The 17163-nt window shown below is 41.8% G+C and overlaps 1 protein-coding gene across 1 annotated transcript in view; it reads left to right on the plus strand.

The window, feature by feature from the left end:
• LOC110521846 (discs large homolog 1-like protein) overlaps nucleotides 1–17163 on the plus strand; it is a 187252-nt gene that overhangs the window by 29502 nt on the left and 140587 nt on the right. The gene's annotated exons all lie outside the window — the stretch shown is intronic.

A 17163-nucleotide genomic window follows, 5' to 3' on the forward strand; every position in this document is an offset into this window, starting at 1 on the left:
GTGTGTGTGGTGTGTGTGTGGTGTGTGTGGAGTTCATATGGTCTCTTTGAGCTTGGTGTTCTACACAAGGGAGAAAATCTGTCTTCTCTCAGTGCTGTGTTCATAGTATTGTCTTCAGCAGGCCTGGGCAAAGGCCGGCCCGGGGGCCGTAAGCGTCCCGTGACCTGATTCGATACGGGCCCGCGGAATCATGCTCAGATCACAAAGAATTTGCGATAGTAAAGTTTTGAAAAACTTATTTGTTATTCAAATTAAAAGCCCAATGTGTAATGATTTAACACCCACCGCTTGTGGAACATTTATTTTGAAGTCACGTATAAATAACAACTGCACAAGGACAGACAGTGACTGACAGGCTGACACACACATCACAGGTACAAATAGTAGCTAGCTAGAAATGGGCAAAAATCAGTTTTTCAAAGATTTCAAAGAAAAGGAAAGTAGACAATGAATGTAAGGTGTTCCAGCAAGAGTGGACATCCAAATATTTCTTTATTGAGGTATCAGGGAAAGCTGTGTGCTTAGTGTGCAAAGAGAGCATCGCTGTCTTGAAAAGACTACAACTTGTCCTGACACTTCTAGACAAAGCATGCAAAGAAACATAGGAATATGTCTTCTGAGCAGAGGGCAAGTGCATCGAAAGAGTTGCTTTCTCAGTTACAAAAGTCCGCCTGGGACTTTTCACAAAACTTCATTCAGCAAACGACAGAATTGCAGCAGCTAGCTATGCACTGTCCCACAAAATTGCTAAACATAGCAAGTCATTCGATGAGGGTGAATTCATTGAAGAATGTTTAATTGACTCTGTAGCAAAACTTTGCCCCGACAAGAAAGATCTGTTTGAAAACGTTTCCCTGTCAAGACGAACAGTTACACAGGGTGTTGAGGACATCGCAAAGAATATGGAACAACAGAAAGACAAGGTGAAGGATTTCACCTATTTCTCCTTGGCACTGGATGAGAGCAGTGATGCACATGACACGGCGCAGTTGGTGATATTCTTACGAGGCATAACCCCAGACTTTGAAATTACAGAGGAGCTTGCACCAGCGTGAGAAGTGTACATCACTGCTGCGTGCTTTGAACGGTGAGTTCTCTCGTCGTTTTGAGGATTTCAAAGTGTTGGAAAATGACATGCTGTTGGTTTCCTCTCCTTTCACCCTCAATGTGGATAACGCTCCCACTGACCTGCAACTTGAGCTTATCGATCTTCAGTCGGATGCAGTGATTGGAGAACTATTCAAAACAATGTCACCTCTGAGGTTCTATGTATCTCTCGATGAACAAAACTGAGTCATGATCAGAAGATGTTTATACTGTTTGGGTCAACCTATGTAAACTCAGAAAAAAAAGAAACGTCCTCTCACTTAACATGTGTAAGTATTTGTATGAACATAACAAGATTCAACAACTGAGACATAACTGAACAGGTTCCACAGACATGTGACTAACAGAAATGTAATAATATGTCCCTGAACAAAGGGGGAGGGTCAAAATCCAAAGTAACAGTCAATGCAGCTGGTGGCCACACCAGATACTAAGTACTGCAGTGCATCTCCTCCTCATGGACTGCACCAGATTTGCCAGTTCTTGCTGTGAGCTATTACTCCACTCTTCCACCAAGGCACAGGCAAGTTCCTGGACATTTCTGGGGGGAATGGCCCTAGCCCTCACGCTCCGATCCAACAGGTCCCAGACGTGCTCAATAGGATTGAGATCTGGCTCTTCGCTGGCCATGGCAGAACACTGGACATTCCTGCCTTGCAGGAAATCATGCACAGAATGAGCAGTATGGCTGGTGGCATTGTCATGCTGGAGGGTCATGTCAGGATGAGCCTGCAGGAAGGGTACCACATGAGGGAGGAGGACGTCTTCCCAGTAACGCACAGCGTTGAGATTGGCTGCAATGACAACAAGCTCATTCCGATGATGCTGTGACACACCGCCCCAGACCATGATGGACTATTCCCGCTCCAGAGTACAGGCCTTGGTGTAATGCTCATTACTTTGACGACAAACACGAATCTGACCATCACCCTTTGTGAGACAAAACCGCTCGTCAGTGAAGGGCACTTTTTGCCAGTCCTGTCTGGTCCAGCGACGGTGGGTTTGTGCCCACAGGCAACATTGTGCCGGTGATGTCGGGTGAGAACCTGCTTTACAACAGGCCTACAACCCCTCAGTCCAGCCTCTCTCAGCCTATTGCGGACAGTCTGAGCACTGATGGAGGGATTGTGCATTCCTGGTGTAACTCAGGTAGTTGTTGTTGCCATCCTGTACCTGTCCACAGGTGTGATGTTCGGATGTACCGATGCTGTGCAGGCGTTGTTACACGTGGTCTGCCACTGCGAGGACGATCAGCTGTCCATCCTGTCTCCCTGTAGTGTTGGCTTAGGCGTCTCACAGTACGGACATTGCAATTTATTGCCCTGGCCACATCTGCAGTCCTCATGCCTCCTTGCAGCATGCCTAAGGCACATTCATGCAGATGCGCAGGGACCCTGGGCATCTTTCTTTTGGTGTTTTTCAGAGTCAGTAGAAAGGCCTCTTTAGTGTCCTAAGTTTCCATAACTGTGACCTTAATTGCCTACCGTCTGTAAGCTGTTAGTGTCTTAATGAACATGCACCTGTGGAACGGTTGTTAATTGTTTATGGTTCATTGAACAAGCATGGGAAACAGTGTTTAAACGCTTTACAATGAAGATCTGTGAAATTATTTGGATTTTTCTTTTTTTGCTGAGTTTATGTGAACAGACATGTTCAGTGATGAAATATAACATGTCAAGGCACAGATCAAATCTTACTGACTCTCACCTCTCAGCAATCCTGCGCATAGCAACGTCAGGAACTATACCTGACTTCTCTGCTCTAGTCAATGCCCATCAGAGACTTCACTCCTCACACTGATTGAGTAGTTTTAAATGTAATATTGAACTCTCTCTTTCTTGTGTTTTTGTGCCTACCTGTTAACAAGAGTTCTGTCCACGGTGCTGAATGAACAGTGTACTTTTCCCTCCGAGTAGTTCATTGCATGTTTAATAATGAAAATACCTACCAAAAGGAGAACATAGATGTGGTTTATTTCTGTGCATGTTAAAAAAAGTTAAATAAGTAGCATATATGGACATGATTTGCAGTAGATATATCTGTCAACATAGTCATACACATGATGTATAATCCTGTAATATGATTCTGGCCCGCAATGGCAAAAATATACTCTTTAGTGGCCCTCCATGGAAAATAATTGCCCAGGCATGGCCTACAGTATCCATCTGAGCAATGATCTCAAAGCAGAGCAGGCAGCATCCTGGCTGGTGTCGATTTCATCTCATCATACTGATCTTCATACTGGCTGGCTGCTCTATGCATGTGGCCCTCTTTCAGTTGTCTCTGTATGTATGTGTAGACTCATTGCAGTAACAGGTTGAGTCCCTGTCCTCTGTACTGTAGCTAGTGTCGTTGGAGTGTGTCTTCGACGCTGGGTCACCTGTAGGCTATGAGGTGGTCCCTTTTCCTGACTTCTCTACACTACCAACCACGCCCTTCTACAGGTAACACCCACCGACCAACCACACTGTTAGTTCGCCCTGGAATGATAGCATCACTGTCAATTCTGCTTGTCCATTTTGCTTTGTATTTCTATTCAGTTTGTTCTTTCATTCGTTAATGGTGACATTTCTACTGTAGCTCTTCTATTCTCAGTATTCCTGCAAAATGTTGCTGTAACATTTTGAAAGCTCTAGGTGGCACGGTTGCCATAGAGAGTTTGCCAGCTTTCAGATAGATAGAGCAATGTTATTTCTGTTTACATGGATGTTCTGGCTTTGGATTGCTCATTTGTGTGGCTTTGTCATCATGTAGCTGGCTGTGCTGTCAGCTACATCCCGCCACAAGGAGTCACTAGAGCGCAATGAGCAAGTAAAGCCGCCACCGGCCAAACCTTCCCCTAACCCAGACGACGCTGGGCCAATGGTGTGCCGCCCTATGGTACTCCCGGTCAAGGCCAGTTGTGACACAGCCTGGGATCAAAACTCGGGCCTGTATTGATGCAGTGCTTTAGACTGCTGCCCCACTTGGGAGGCCTTCAACGTCATTTTCATCCAGGAAGTAGCCTAAGCTTTGTGTCATGAAAAATGTCCTCCTTGGAAATAGACCGATGAGCTGTTTGGCTGATGGTGATGGTTTCAGCGAACCGGTCATTTTTTGTACGATTTGTATTGCATGTTCCCTTCCCCTACCCATCAGTAGCCATCTCCTGTCCAGTGAGCCTAGTATATGTAATAGTAGAGGAGTCAGAGCTGTGATAATAGGACTGATGGCTCGTTCAGGTCAATAAGTACATTAATTCTCTTCAACTGCTCCATGTAATGCAGACTGGTGGAGGACACATTTCAGCAGCGCACCACCCTGAATTCCAACTAATTGCCTCCTATTCAACAGCCCTCTCTCTCTCTCTCGCTCTCTCTCGTTATATGTTGTATTGTGCTGTGCTCTGGGTCTGAGCCTATTAGGAGATGGTCCTGATGGGCTGGGTGCTATGCAGAGTACAGAGAGAGCACTTAGTGATCCCAGCACCTCTCTCTGTGTCATTAAGCTAAGCTATTAGGAACGCCAAAAAGATGGGCCGGTGCCTAATCAAGACCATAAGGAGAACCAAGGGACTGCAGTGGACCTTACTGGTAGGTAGGGAGGATGTATCTACTGTTTTATTGGTAGGTATGGAGTGTGTCTGTGTCGTAGTGAGACTAACAGCTTGTCATTGACTGACACTCTTAGCTGATGAACTGTCCAGTGTTCACTGCCCACTTACTCTTTATGCATGCAGTGAACACGTGGTTTCCAGGCCAGACCTCTTTTTTTTTAACCACTGTGAATGAGCAAACCACAGTGGTGTTTGTAGCTGGGTTTGTTGACCGCTGTATGGAGGTTTGTTGAGTGTTTATGTGCTAGAACTGCTTTAAAAAGGCTGTTTTCTGCTCTAAAAGACTACTTCTATGAAGCAGGCATGTTTAGTTTTGGAAACCACATTGTTATATTCTTATAGGAATGGTCATACTTTTGCTAAATGTAAAGCAGATTTGTTTTGGCGTCATGATGATGCATTGGTTTAGCTCCCTGTCCTGCTCTCACAACATGAGAACGCTCTCTCTGCTTTTCTAACAACACACACCCACACTATACGCCAGGAGTAACACACACACACACACACACACACACACACACACACACACACACACACACACACACACACACACACACACACACACACACATCCCAATCCTTCCACAGTAACACAATGCTCCCATAGCACACAGACCTCAGCCCACTACTGTGGGTGTGATGCTGCTGCTGGACAGACAGACCGAGACAGATAGACAGAGCTGTGCTGCAATGTTACGTGAGCTGAGCTGCAGTAAGTAAGTAGCCCTCTGAATGAATTCTAGAGAGCTAAATAAACCCAGTTCAGTGTGCCCATCTGTCTCTGAGGTATGCATGTTGATGGTGAAGAACCAGTAATAGCAGCAGGAAGTGAGGCTTGACTGGGTGATGGATACTGTTCCCGTGCTTCAGTGGCGATGACGTGATGCTTCAGCTAGTGATTGATTAGAAGCGAGAGAGAGAGAGAGATATAGATGTTATAGAGCCACTATTTTTTACATGCTCAATTTACACTGAGTGTACAAAACTTTAGGAATACCTGCTCTTTCCACGACGTAGCGCAGGGGAATCCAGGTGAAAGCTATGTTCCCTTATTAATGTCACTTGTTAAATCCACTTCAATCTGTGTCGATGAAAGGGAGGAGACAGGTTAAAGAAGGATTTTTTTTAGAAGGATCTTGAGACATGGAATGTGTATGTGTGCCATTCAGACGGTGAATGGGCAAGACAAAAGATGTGTGCCTTTGAACGGGGTATGGTAGTAGGTGCCATGTGCACAGGTTTGTGTGTTAAGAGATGCAACGCTGCTGGGTTTTTCACGCTCAATAGTTGTTTCCCGTGTGCATAAAGAATGGTCCACCACACAGAGTATATTTATGGTATTATTGTTTTCACTCATAGAATTCCAACATTTTATTCACACTCCAAGTATTTGTATTCATTCAAGTGTACTTGCTTCATTAAAATGAGAGCTTTGTCTTGAAGCGAAACCATTTCAGCACCCTGCAATATTATCAGTGAATAAGTGCATGGTACTTCCATGAACCCATAAATCCTTCCATGAACCCATAAATCATTATTAATACGGTAATCCCACCACCATAGCATGGACCCAAGGCTTTTCCCAAGTCATCTAACTGAGCATCCACCTTTGATTTATATTAATGTTTGTGAGGTGAGAGACAAATGATTGGTGTGAACAAGAGCTCTGATGCTCGTTCTTTATTAGAGAGAGGAAGGGAGAGAGAGAGAGAGGCGATGGACCGTCTATCTCAAAGACAATGGTTCGATACCAATACACCCCCCCCCCCCCCCCCCCCATGGAGAAACTGGTGGTAGGGAGAGATATTTAACCTTAGAGAATGCGACATCAGTGGCGCGCAACAGAATCCGCCAAAGGATAGCCTACCACGTAATTCATTGACAAAGCTTTCCTTATATTTCTCATGCAACAAATATATACTTAGCATATGAGCAACAAATAAGAACCGCAAAACAATGTGGCTGTAATGTACCCATCCTCTGGCTGTGGTTCAATGTGAAGTAGTACTGAAGCTGGACTTTCATTCCATAATAGCAGTTTGACATGTAACAATCGCATATTCTTCAGTCATTTTCTGCAATTTCTTGGGGATTAATGATTAACCAGCGAAAACTAATTAAAACCACTGAACTAATATTTATACCAAACATTTGAGAGTCCATACACAGATCAGCTACATAGCTACACATCCATTCGCATACAATCTTACAAGAACCTAAAATGGTTCTTCAGCCCATAGGAGAACCCTTTGAATAACCCTTTTAGAGGGATCTACTTGGAACCCAAAAGGGCTCTAAATTGAACCAAAAAGCCAAATAACCCTTTTGGAACCCTTCTAAGAGTGTACAGGAATTTTATCCTCCACGACACAATAACCAAGAAAAGAGTTAGCTACATTACTTCAGTTGCATGGCAAATATCTTTCATCTCTAGCATTTTTTTTACCTTTATTTATTTGGTGTTTGTTTTGGCGTTCTAGGCAAGTCAGTTAAGAACTAATTCTTATTTTCAATGACGGCCTAGGAACAGCCAGTTCAGGAGCAGAACGACAGATTTGTATCTTGTCAGCTCGGGGATTTGAACTTGCAACCTTCCGGTTTCTAGTCCAACACTATAACCACTAGGCTACCCTGCCACCCCAATAAAGAAACATGACAGACTTTGAAACAGCAAGGCAAACTTACAGTAAATGCTTTAGCTAGATTATTTACATCCACAGGGTTTCAAAAGATGACAGCCTTGTTCGCTGGTTTGCTCAGGAGTCCATAAAAACAACACAATTACAATTCATACAAATGTCAAAAATGGCCATAAACCCAGCTAAATATAGCTAGCTTGCTAAATAGCGATTTTCATAAATCTACTTTATGACAAAAAAATATGCATTTGCATTCCTCTTAACTGTAAATGTTTTGCATGATTCATTATGAAGTTATAATTACTTACATTTGCCTTCGATCCTAGTATTTTTGTCAGCCATCTTTCCTGAAACAACTCTCCAGCCTTGGGTCGCAGTGCTTCATGGGAGTGTTGGGAATCAACACCGTGACGAGCTTTCAATTTTCATAATATGTACATACACTTTTCAATTTACATGACCAACGGACTGTCATGTGCCGAGAGAGAGTTTGAGGGCTTGGCAAAGGACATTCTTGCACTGCAGCTTAAAATTGACCATACATATCCTAGTAATGTTAACCACTAGCTAAGCATGCTTACAACAAACTATTCAACTATGCATTCCACTTTTCATCTTAACCATACATTTCTACACTCTTGAATAATACAATCATTAAAGGGTTCATTTTCTCATCCGTACAATCATAATTGTTTTGCTTCAAGACAAAAGCACAGTTACTGCTAGCTAGCTAGCTAAAGCTAAAAACATGTCTTTATCAAGTAACGTTAGCCTATCAAAAATGACTTGCTACCCCTCTCATACAAATATACAAGTACAGTAGACTTACCTTACAACAAATCCGGTTTAATTTTTTCATTAATATCATGCAAATCATTACATGTGATAAAAGCAAATTGTGACTGAAAATGTGGGTAATTCACTGCGAGTTGACATCAACTGTTTTACATGGCTCAGTGCAGCCAGCCAAAACACCATTGATCTTTTTTCCCCTTAAAGCTAAGGTGACAATTTTTAATGTGACAGGCTGTTACTGCAATTCCAGTTAACTCAATAAAACAAGTCTCAAAATACAGTACAAGGAAAATATCTATACAATGTCTTCAAAAACATTGCTCTGCTCTTACAATTTTTACTGTAGGAGTGTTTGGCAAGACAATTCTGTTTACACTGCCCTGCTCGGAGAGGGGTGCCTCTCGGAGGCTCCTCAGAGGAGAAACATCCTACTCAGTGATTTAAAAAATATTTGTTTATTTTATTTATTTAACTAGGCAAGTTAGTTATAAAGACGGCCTAACCCGGACGATGCTGGGCCAATTGTGCGCCGCCCTATAGGACTCCCAATTACGGCCGGTTGTGATATAGCCTGGAATAGTGACACCTCTAGAATTTTGACACTATTAGTGACACCTCTAGATTTGAGATGCAGTGCCTTAGACCGCTGCACCCCTATAGTGAAACATTACAAAAGTTATCCTTTTTATATTAAACTATACAACATATATTCACGTCACCAAATAATTGATTAAAACACACTGTTTTGCAATGAAGATCTACAGTAGCCTCAACAGCACTCCCTGGATATCATCATGATGTAGCCTGAGGACAGCTATTTTCCTTCCTTCAATACAAAAGCTAGGTTCTCAATCCTTCCATAGGCCTTTACAGTAATTATAACTTCCGGAGGATGTCCTCCAACCTATCATCAGCATGAATTGACATGTTGTCCACCCAAAGGATCAGAGAATGAATCTAGTACTGAAAGCATAAGGTAAAGCCATCTAGCACAGCAGGACATAAAATGTGGTGAGAGAGAGAAATACAATAGTTGAACATGTTGAACAAATTAAATTTGTCCCACTCAAATACCTGAACAAACAGGAAGGAATGCTATTTATGTTAGCTAGCTGGCTAAGGCTATCCAACACTGGAACTCTTCCAAGTCAAGGTATGCTTTAGGTTTTATTAATTTATTGCCAATGGGGCCCGCCAGAGTGACAACGATGTACGCTGGGTGTAGCGGAGTAGCGGTTATGTTAAGGTTAGGCTTGGAAAGGTTTTTTCACCTGGTCAGACAGCTGTCGTGTACTGAAGTCCACAAGCGAAGGGAAAAGATGACGGGAGGAGACTGCGTAGATGCGAGAAGGAATTATACAACTAACAAAGTGATGATGCTGTTTTTATGTGGCTGCTATGAAAGTGAACTGTGTGTGCGGGTGATCAGAGGTGTATTTATTCCGCTGATTCTGTTTCTTATACGTTTCTTAAATGAAAGCAAACCGGGCTAAACCTATCTGAATCTGTTTAATAGAAACTCTTGTTTGCAAATCTTTGGACTAATAATTACACGCTAGATGAGCTAGATGTAAGTAAGAGTGTTCAAGGCAGTGTTGAATGTGTCACTGTCTGCCACCTTGATTACTCCAATTTGTCTCTCGACCTGAGCACCTACTTCATAAACTAGAATTCATAGGCTAGGTTGTAGCAACCTCATGATGATTAAAGGGAAAATGTTAGTATCATGTAGTATCCTAAACCTATCAATGTTACATTGAGCTGGGTGAATGGAATATAAGAGACAGTCACCCAATATGCTGTAAAAGAAACGAGGCCATGCTCATAAAAAAATAATTGTCCTCCCTAATCTTAAACAACCCGACTGCCACTGCTCTCGAGGAAGGCTCACCTCCGGAGGTCGCGGTCGAGACGTAAGCAATGTGGACATTTACATTACAGTGATGTCACTCGTGAATATCTTGTGAATCTCTTTAACACTCGTCAATGTGAAAAGAGCCTAAGGCTGTAGACTGTTGAGCAGACCATTCACCAGGCAGGCTGTATTGCAGTGTTGGGCTGGGTTACATGGAACAGGAGATTGGAAGGTTCAACCTTACTGGTGTACTGTACCGGAGTACACGTTTCTCTGTTGGGATCACCTTGGAAATCTGACCAATTCGTATGCTAAAGCAATGGGTTACAGTCAAAACATGTTCATTTAATTATGTTGCACCTCCTTGGTTGCGCAGATACAATGTAGTTACACAGTTTCCGTGGGGTACTTACACCGTGAACATAATTTGGCCAGCTTCCTTATTATTGTGCTGTATCTGCAACATGGATCAACTCAAAAAACGTTCTGGAAAATGTGCATGATGTAAGATCTTAATTTAAACCAGTTTGCTATGGTGGGAAAAAAAATCATGCAGTAACAGGAAATATGAATTATTAGTGGATTATAATTAATGGATATTTTTGTAGCGGTTGATACATGTCAAGTATGACATGTCCAAAGTGGAAATTCCAAAAATCAAAAGCCTTTTTAACATGTACTAACACACAGGCGTGATCTTTCTACAGTAGCCCCTGCACCGTACGCTCAAACCGGTGTGAATAGAACGCTTATTTAGAATGTTCAGTTTCGATTGACGCAACAGTCAGCGTTTGAGCTGGCAACACAGAAACATTTTGCACAAACACAGTCCTTACAACATTGTGTCCTGAATGTGACCAGTTTATTTTTGGATGTTCAGACATTCACAGAAGTGGTGACAGCATAACACAATTCAAAATAATTATACCGATGGGTAGTTTGTGCAATGTATAAGTAAATAAATAAAATAAAATAAAAATGTTATTGGTCACATACATATGGTTAGCCAATGTTAATAAACAAACTAGGCACATTTGGGCAGTCAAGATACAACATTTTGAACCGAAATACAATGGTTCATTGGATCAGTCTAAACTATGCACATGCACTGATGCCATCTAGTGAACAAAATCTAAATTGCACCTGGGCTGGAATAATACATTACATCCTTTCTCTTGCATTTCAAACATGGTACAAAAAAAATACAAAAGAACGCTTTTTCTTTTTATATTATCTTTTACCAGTTCTAGTGTGTTATATTCTACTAGATTCATTTCACATTTCCATAAAGTTCAAAGTGTTTCCTTTCAAATGGTACCAAGAATATGCATATCCTTGCTTCAGTGCCTGAGCTACTGGGAGTTCGATTTGGATATGTCATTTTAGGCAAGAATTGAAAAAAAGGGCTAATCCTTAAGATGTTTTAATGTGAGTTTAGCTAAATGCCTGTGCTTCTAGTTCCTGACAGTGCAGTAATATCTAACAATTCCCCAACAACGACCTAATACACACAAATCTATAGGGATGGAATAAGAATATGTACATAAATATATGGATGAGCGGCATAGGCAAGTTGCAATAAATGGTATATTGATATGAGATGAGAAAATGTAAGAGATGTTAACATTATTAAAGTGGCATTATGTAAAGTGACTAGTGATCCACTTATTAAAAAGTGGCCAGTAATTTGAGTTTCTGTAGACAGAAACTTCTCTGAATTAGTGATTTGTGTTTAGCAGTCTGATGGCCTTGAGATAGCTGTTTTTCAGTCTCTCTGTCCCAGCTTTGATGCACCTCGCCTTCTGGATGGTGGAGGGGTGAAAGGGAAGTGGCTCAGGGGTTTGTTGCCCTTGATGATCTTACTCAAAAGATGAGTGAATCATCCCTCACCTCATTTTGCTATAACATCTTTGGTCTGACAGACGTTTTCAGTCAGAATGCATTGTAAAATGTCAACAAACATGGTGCCACACATAGCTGGCAAATAGTTCAGCATTAGCTCATCATAATCAGTACATACAACCTTCAAAAAAGTATTTTACACAGATAATGTGTGTCCATTCCAATCAGTGCAATAATAATTTGTCACAAGCACTTGAAAACGTGAATAAAACAATTGTAAAAAATATGCTGCATACATACGGTATGCTACAGGAGAAACAACCACACGATATACAGAAATAAGGCACTTACTTTTGATTGGAACACACACATGTCCAAAGTTGCCAGGGGTAAAATGTTTGTGCTAGACTGCGCAAATATCTCCATACTTGATCTGGGAAAACACTGGGGAGGTGCTTAGGCTCTCATCGAAGAGAGAAGTTTGTATGGTTTAGTAAAGCCTCTAACATAAATTGTTTGCAACAGTGAAATGGGCTACTTCTATGTGAATTAATGAGGAGGTGCAACACACCTCAATTCAAACTGTTGTTAGAAAATGAAAACGTGTTAGACAATCATTTCAAAACGACAAGTTGAAATATAGCCTATAGATAATTAGCAGGGAGCGTTTTGGATTGAGGGCAGCATGGGTTAACTGTCCTGTTGATTAACAATCACATTTTGGAACAATCACATTCTGCAACAGGGAGATACAATTTTACTTTGCATAGACACTGAGTATACCAAACAATAGGAACACCTTCCTAATATTGAGTTGTAAATACCCGCATTTTGCCACAAGAACAACCTCAATTTGTCGTGGCATGGAATCTACAAGGTGCCGAAAGCAGTCGTCAGGGATGTTGGCCCATGTTGACTCCAATGCTTCACAGTTGTCAAGTTGGCTGGATGTCCTTTGGGTGATGGACCATTCTTGATACACACAGGAAACTGCTGAGCTTGAAAAACCCAGCAGCATTGCAGTACTTGACAGAAACCGATGCGCCTGGCACCTACTACCATACCCCTTTCAAAGGCACTTACATTTTTTTGTCTTGCCCATTCACACTCTGAATGGCACACATACACAATCCATGTCTCAAGGCTTGACAATCATTCTTTAACCCGTCTCCTCCCCTTCATCTACACCTGATTGAAGTGGATTTAACAAATGACATCAATAAGGGATCATAGCTTTCACCTGGCCAGTCTATGTCTTAATGTTTTGTAAACTCAGTGTATATCTCTGTCAGTGCTCACAGTGGAGAGCTGAGCTAAGATAAATACTTTTTACTCAGTCGGAAACACTCAGCGGTCTACAGCATCACTCTCATCAAATAAACATGCCCGGTGTACTTATTTAATTGGCAACGCATTATCTAACAGCTCCAATGTTTATAAGGTCAAGTAAGGAGGATGCAGATACAGACTGTGTGTCAGAGTTTTGACAGCTGCGCTGTCTGCCTGAGTACAGTATGTAACTGATAATTTAGGCACAGGAAAGTGTAACGGCTTGTATGCCTGTGTGTCATTCACGTGTATTGTGTACTGGGCACGGATGGTCATGCATACTGTGTGTAAAAGGTCTCAAGAAAAGCCTCCTGTAACATAGCGGGAAGGACTGGGAGGTAGACTCCAATGACACCACCTGTAGCTGTGGTTATCAATGTGCTAGTAACATTCTTCGAGGACACATGAATCTAGCAACATTTTACCTCATATCCATGTACTGTAGCAGTGTATGGACACAATCAGTGGCAATTTTAGCATGTCAATATAGACCCCCCCCCCCCCCCCCCCCCCCGTGGGACACTTACAATGTTGTTTTCTGTTAGAAACCATAATTTGCAAATCAATTCATTAAAAATCCTACAATGTGATTTTCTGGATTTTATTTCTCATTTTGTCTGTCATAGTTGAAGTGTACCTATGATGAAAATTACAGGCCTCTCTCATCTTTTTAAGTGGGAGAACTTGCACAATTGCACAATTTTGCCCCACTGTACATGGTGTAGGGCTCAATCAAGCTAATCGTCTTGACTACTTTCTTATGTCATTCTTGTTGGCACCAAAAGTTTAAAAGATTTTGATAGGGGATAGAATGTAGTCGTACCATCGGATTAACTGTCCATAAAAGCCCAGAGATCATCTTCAAATGTATGTGTGTGTGGCAAGGTTATTATAGTAAATGAAAACTGAAACTAAGATAAAAACAAAAGTTAACAACTATTTAGTAAATTGAAATAAGAAAATATTAGTCGTTTTAGTTTTTTTCTTCTAATCTCTTTTCAAAAATCGAATGGTGTTTTCAAGTAAAACATTTCTAATGGGTTTTTCGAACTTCTGAATCTGGTGGGTAAATGCTGCCAGTAGATGCCGATGTTTCAAATAGTCCTAGCTTGTTCATCACTATCACTAGCTAACAGGGAAGAAATCTGAGGGCGAGCACAGAGCGGGACTGGGACAAGCTAGAACAGCTTGTGAAGTTCCTAGTGCCATTCGCAATCCATACCGACCAACTTGCTGAGCAGCTTGTGAAGTTGCTGGAGCCATTCGCAATCCACACCGGACTTCAAACTGACAGCCAGTTCATGTCTGACGTGGTACCGTGACTTCTCAACTTTGAGGCACACTTACAGTCAACTACTGTTGCAAAACAGTTGGCACAGGTCCTCCCGAAGTCACTGCGTGAGCACTTTGCATGTATACTGAATCCTCTGGCAGCCACCTTCAATTCAACCCCTGCATCAGCTTGCCTGATGGATCCAAGTGTGTCTCTGGCACTTCGCTGAACAGAGATGGAGCCACTGATGAGGGAAGCAAATCAGAGAGTACATACGTGAAACAGCAGGACCCCTGGAAGATGCCAACCCGATGAATCCAGCAAGCATCTCGATCACAGTGCTTCAGATATATAGTTCTTGCATCGAAGATTGTGTCCCTCCGGTCAACCTGGCGGTGCCCTGTGTGAGCTACAGAAATTCCTGGAAGAGGTAGAGGGGGGCATGGTTACAGCGTCACCTCTCCTGTTCTGGCAGGCAAAGATAGCTGTTTATTCAAAGCTGTGCCCTGTGGCACTGGATCTGGTTTCTGCCCTTGTATCCCAAGTGTTTGTGGAGAGAATATTCTCTGTCGGTGGGCAACTCTCATCATGCTTGAGAAACCGAATGACCACCCCTCTGGAAGCAGAGTTTTCTTGAAGATCAAACAAGATTTTCTGGTTTGGTTATTAAACAGATTTCTTGTGTTTTTATTAACCCTATTTGAAGGGGTTAGTCAGTGATACAAAATATTACATAACATGTCAAATGTGCCATGACTTCATTTGTTGTTTCCTCTTTTTCTGTCAGATAAAAGTAAATGTACTTGATTCTTCCTCCATCTACTACTAAAGTTAAAAAGCATTGGATTGGTGTAAACATGGGCAAGAGAGTTTCCTTCCACCATATTTGTTGCACCCGTTTAGGGACTTGTACTTTAAATCAAAGTCATATTTGGACTGATTTGTAATTTAAACCTAACCAAACTATGTCCTGGCCACCTTTAGTGGCCAAAAGCCTGTGTTAGCATAGGCAGTGCCATTGAGGACTTTTGCCATTTTGATTTAGCCAATGGGCAGGACTTCCAACTTCATGGCTGATCCTGGCCCGTCACCATATGTATTACTGGCCCCCAGTGGCAAGAATTGACATCCCCAAAAAATAACTATAGGCCTACAACCCAGGCTACTTTCTGTCCCTAACACTAACACTAAAACTAAAACTAAATAATATAAAAACAAAATATACATGTTTTTATCAAACTGAAACTAACTTAAACTAAACTGTTTTTTAAAAAAAAATCTAAAAACGAATAGAAATAAAAAAAAACATTGAATCATATTATCATCCTACCCACAATCCATAGGAATATAAAGAAATATGTAGGACATGACCTGCAGGACATTTTGCCATATTCAACATAAAAAACTCCACACACAGGCCAATTATGTGTCTAAAGGCAAGTCTGTTTGTGACACCCCTTTCACAGACTTTCTTTTACAACCAGACAACCTACACAGAACTGTATAAATGGAAATTGATCACCCCACAACCCCAATACCCCACCAGTCATACAGGAAGGATACTGACATTATCTCTGCAACTTGCCCAGAATGGCTGTGCAAACTGGTCAGGCCCCAGAACTACAACCACCAGTCTCCTCACCCTGTTAAGATACACTAATTTCCCGGTCACCTCAAATACTTATAATCAACATTGCACACTTAGTTTTAGTGTGGAGAAGAGGGCTGTACATACAGTATACACTCCTAGAGAAGCAGACTGTTGTATTACGGTTGCTTTCCTATAACTTGGTTACGCTACTGTGTGATTGTGTTGTAAGTGGCATGTTATTATATTTTGTGGAATTGCCCGTTGTTGATAAGTGTGTGAATGAGATTAAAACATGAACACACATTGAAAAGCTAGTTGGCTTAGGCAACTCAAACACAACAGAGGCATGGCAGTGCAACTCCCTAGATATACCAAGAACCTTATAAAACCCTTTTAAATACAGAATAACAGACAACCTTCCTCTAGGAGAGCTACTTGGTGTACAGGCTTTTGCTCCATAGTATTTTACTTTTTGGGATGTTAAGTGCCTTGCTCAATGCCACAATGGCAGGAGATATAATACATGGGATCAGCAGCAGCTTTCCATTGTCAATACCAGTGATAATAATGCATTTTATTTTGAAGTGTTTCCTTGCATCATACAACACCATTTTCAGTAACTTTTTTGACTTATGGTGTTACAGACCATTGTTCATTTTTGGACAAGTGACTTGAGCTATGTCCTAAGAACAAGTGGCTAAAAAAGTTAATGTCAAGCCCTGAGATGCATTTATTTCTCCTAGTTACAGTACAGCTACAGCGAGGCTGATCTGATAATCCAGACCTGACTGTAGGTGTCTTTACATGTGAATACAGACAGCACAGTGATATGTGGAAGAGGAGTCCTATTTAAACTCTCTCCCCCTCTTTGCTGTGCTCTGGATAATATATTTAGAGCAGGAGGAGCAGGAAAGGAGGCAGGGAGGAGGCAGGAGCTTTGTTGGTGAGGTTGCGGCTCTATTTGATGTGAAAGCTGATTTGCCATGGAGCTGGTCCCCAGGGAGAAGGAGAACAAGCTGTGACAATAGCTCTTACCACATTTGACACCTGTGGCGCAGGCTCCGGCTCTGAATGGAGAAGCAGAAGGATGCTTCTACTAATTCAGTGTGAGAAGAGTAAGAGGAGAAGAAGATAGGGA

The sequence above is a fragment of the Oncorhynchus mykiss genome, chromosome 30 (assembly GCF_013265735.2).
Source record: "Oncorhynchus mykiss isolate Arlee chromosome 30, USDA_OmykA_1.1, whole genome shotgun sequence".
Classification (NCBI taxonomy): domain Eukaryota; kingdom Metazoa; phylum Chordata; class Actinopteri; order Salmoniformes; family Salmonidae; genus Oncorhynchus; species Oncorhynchus mykiss.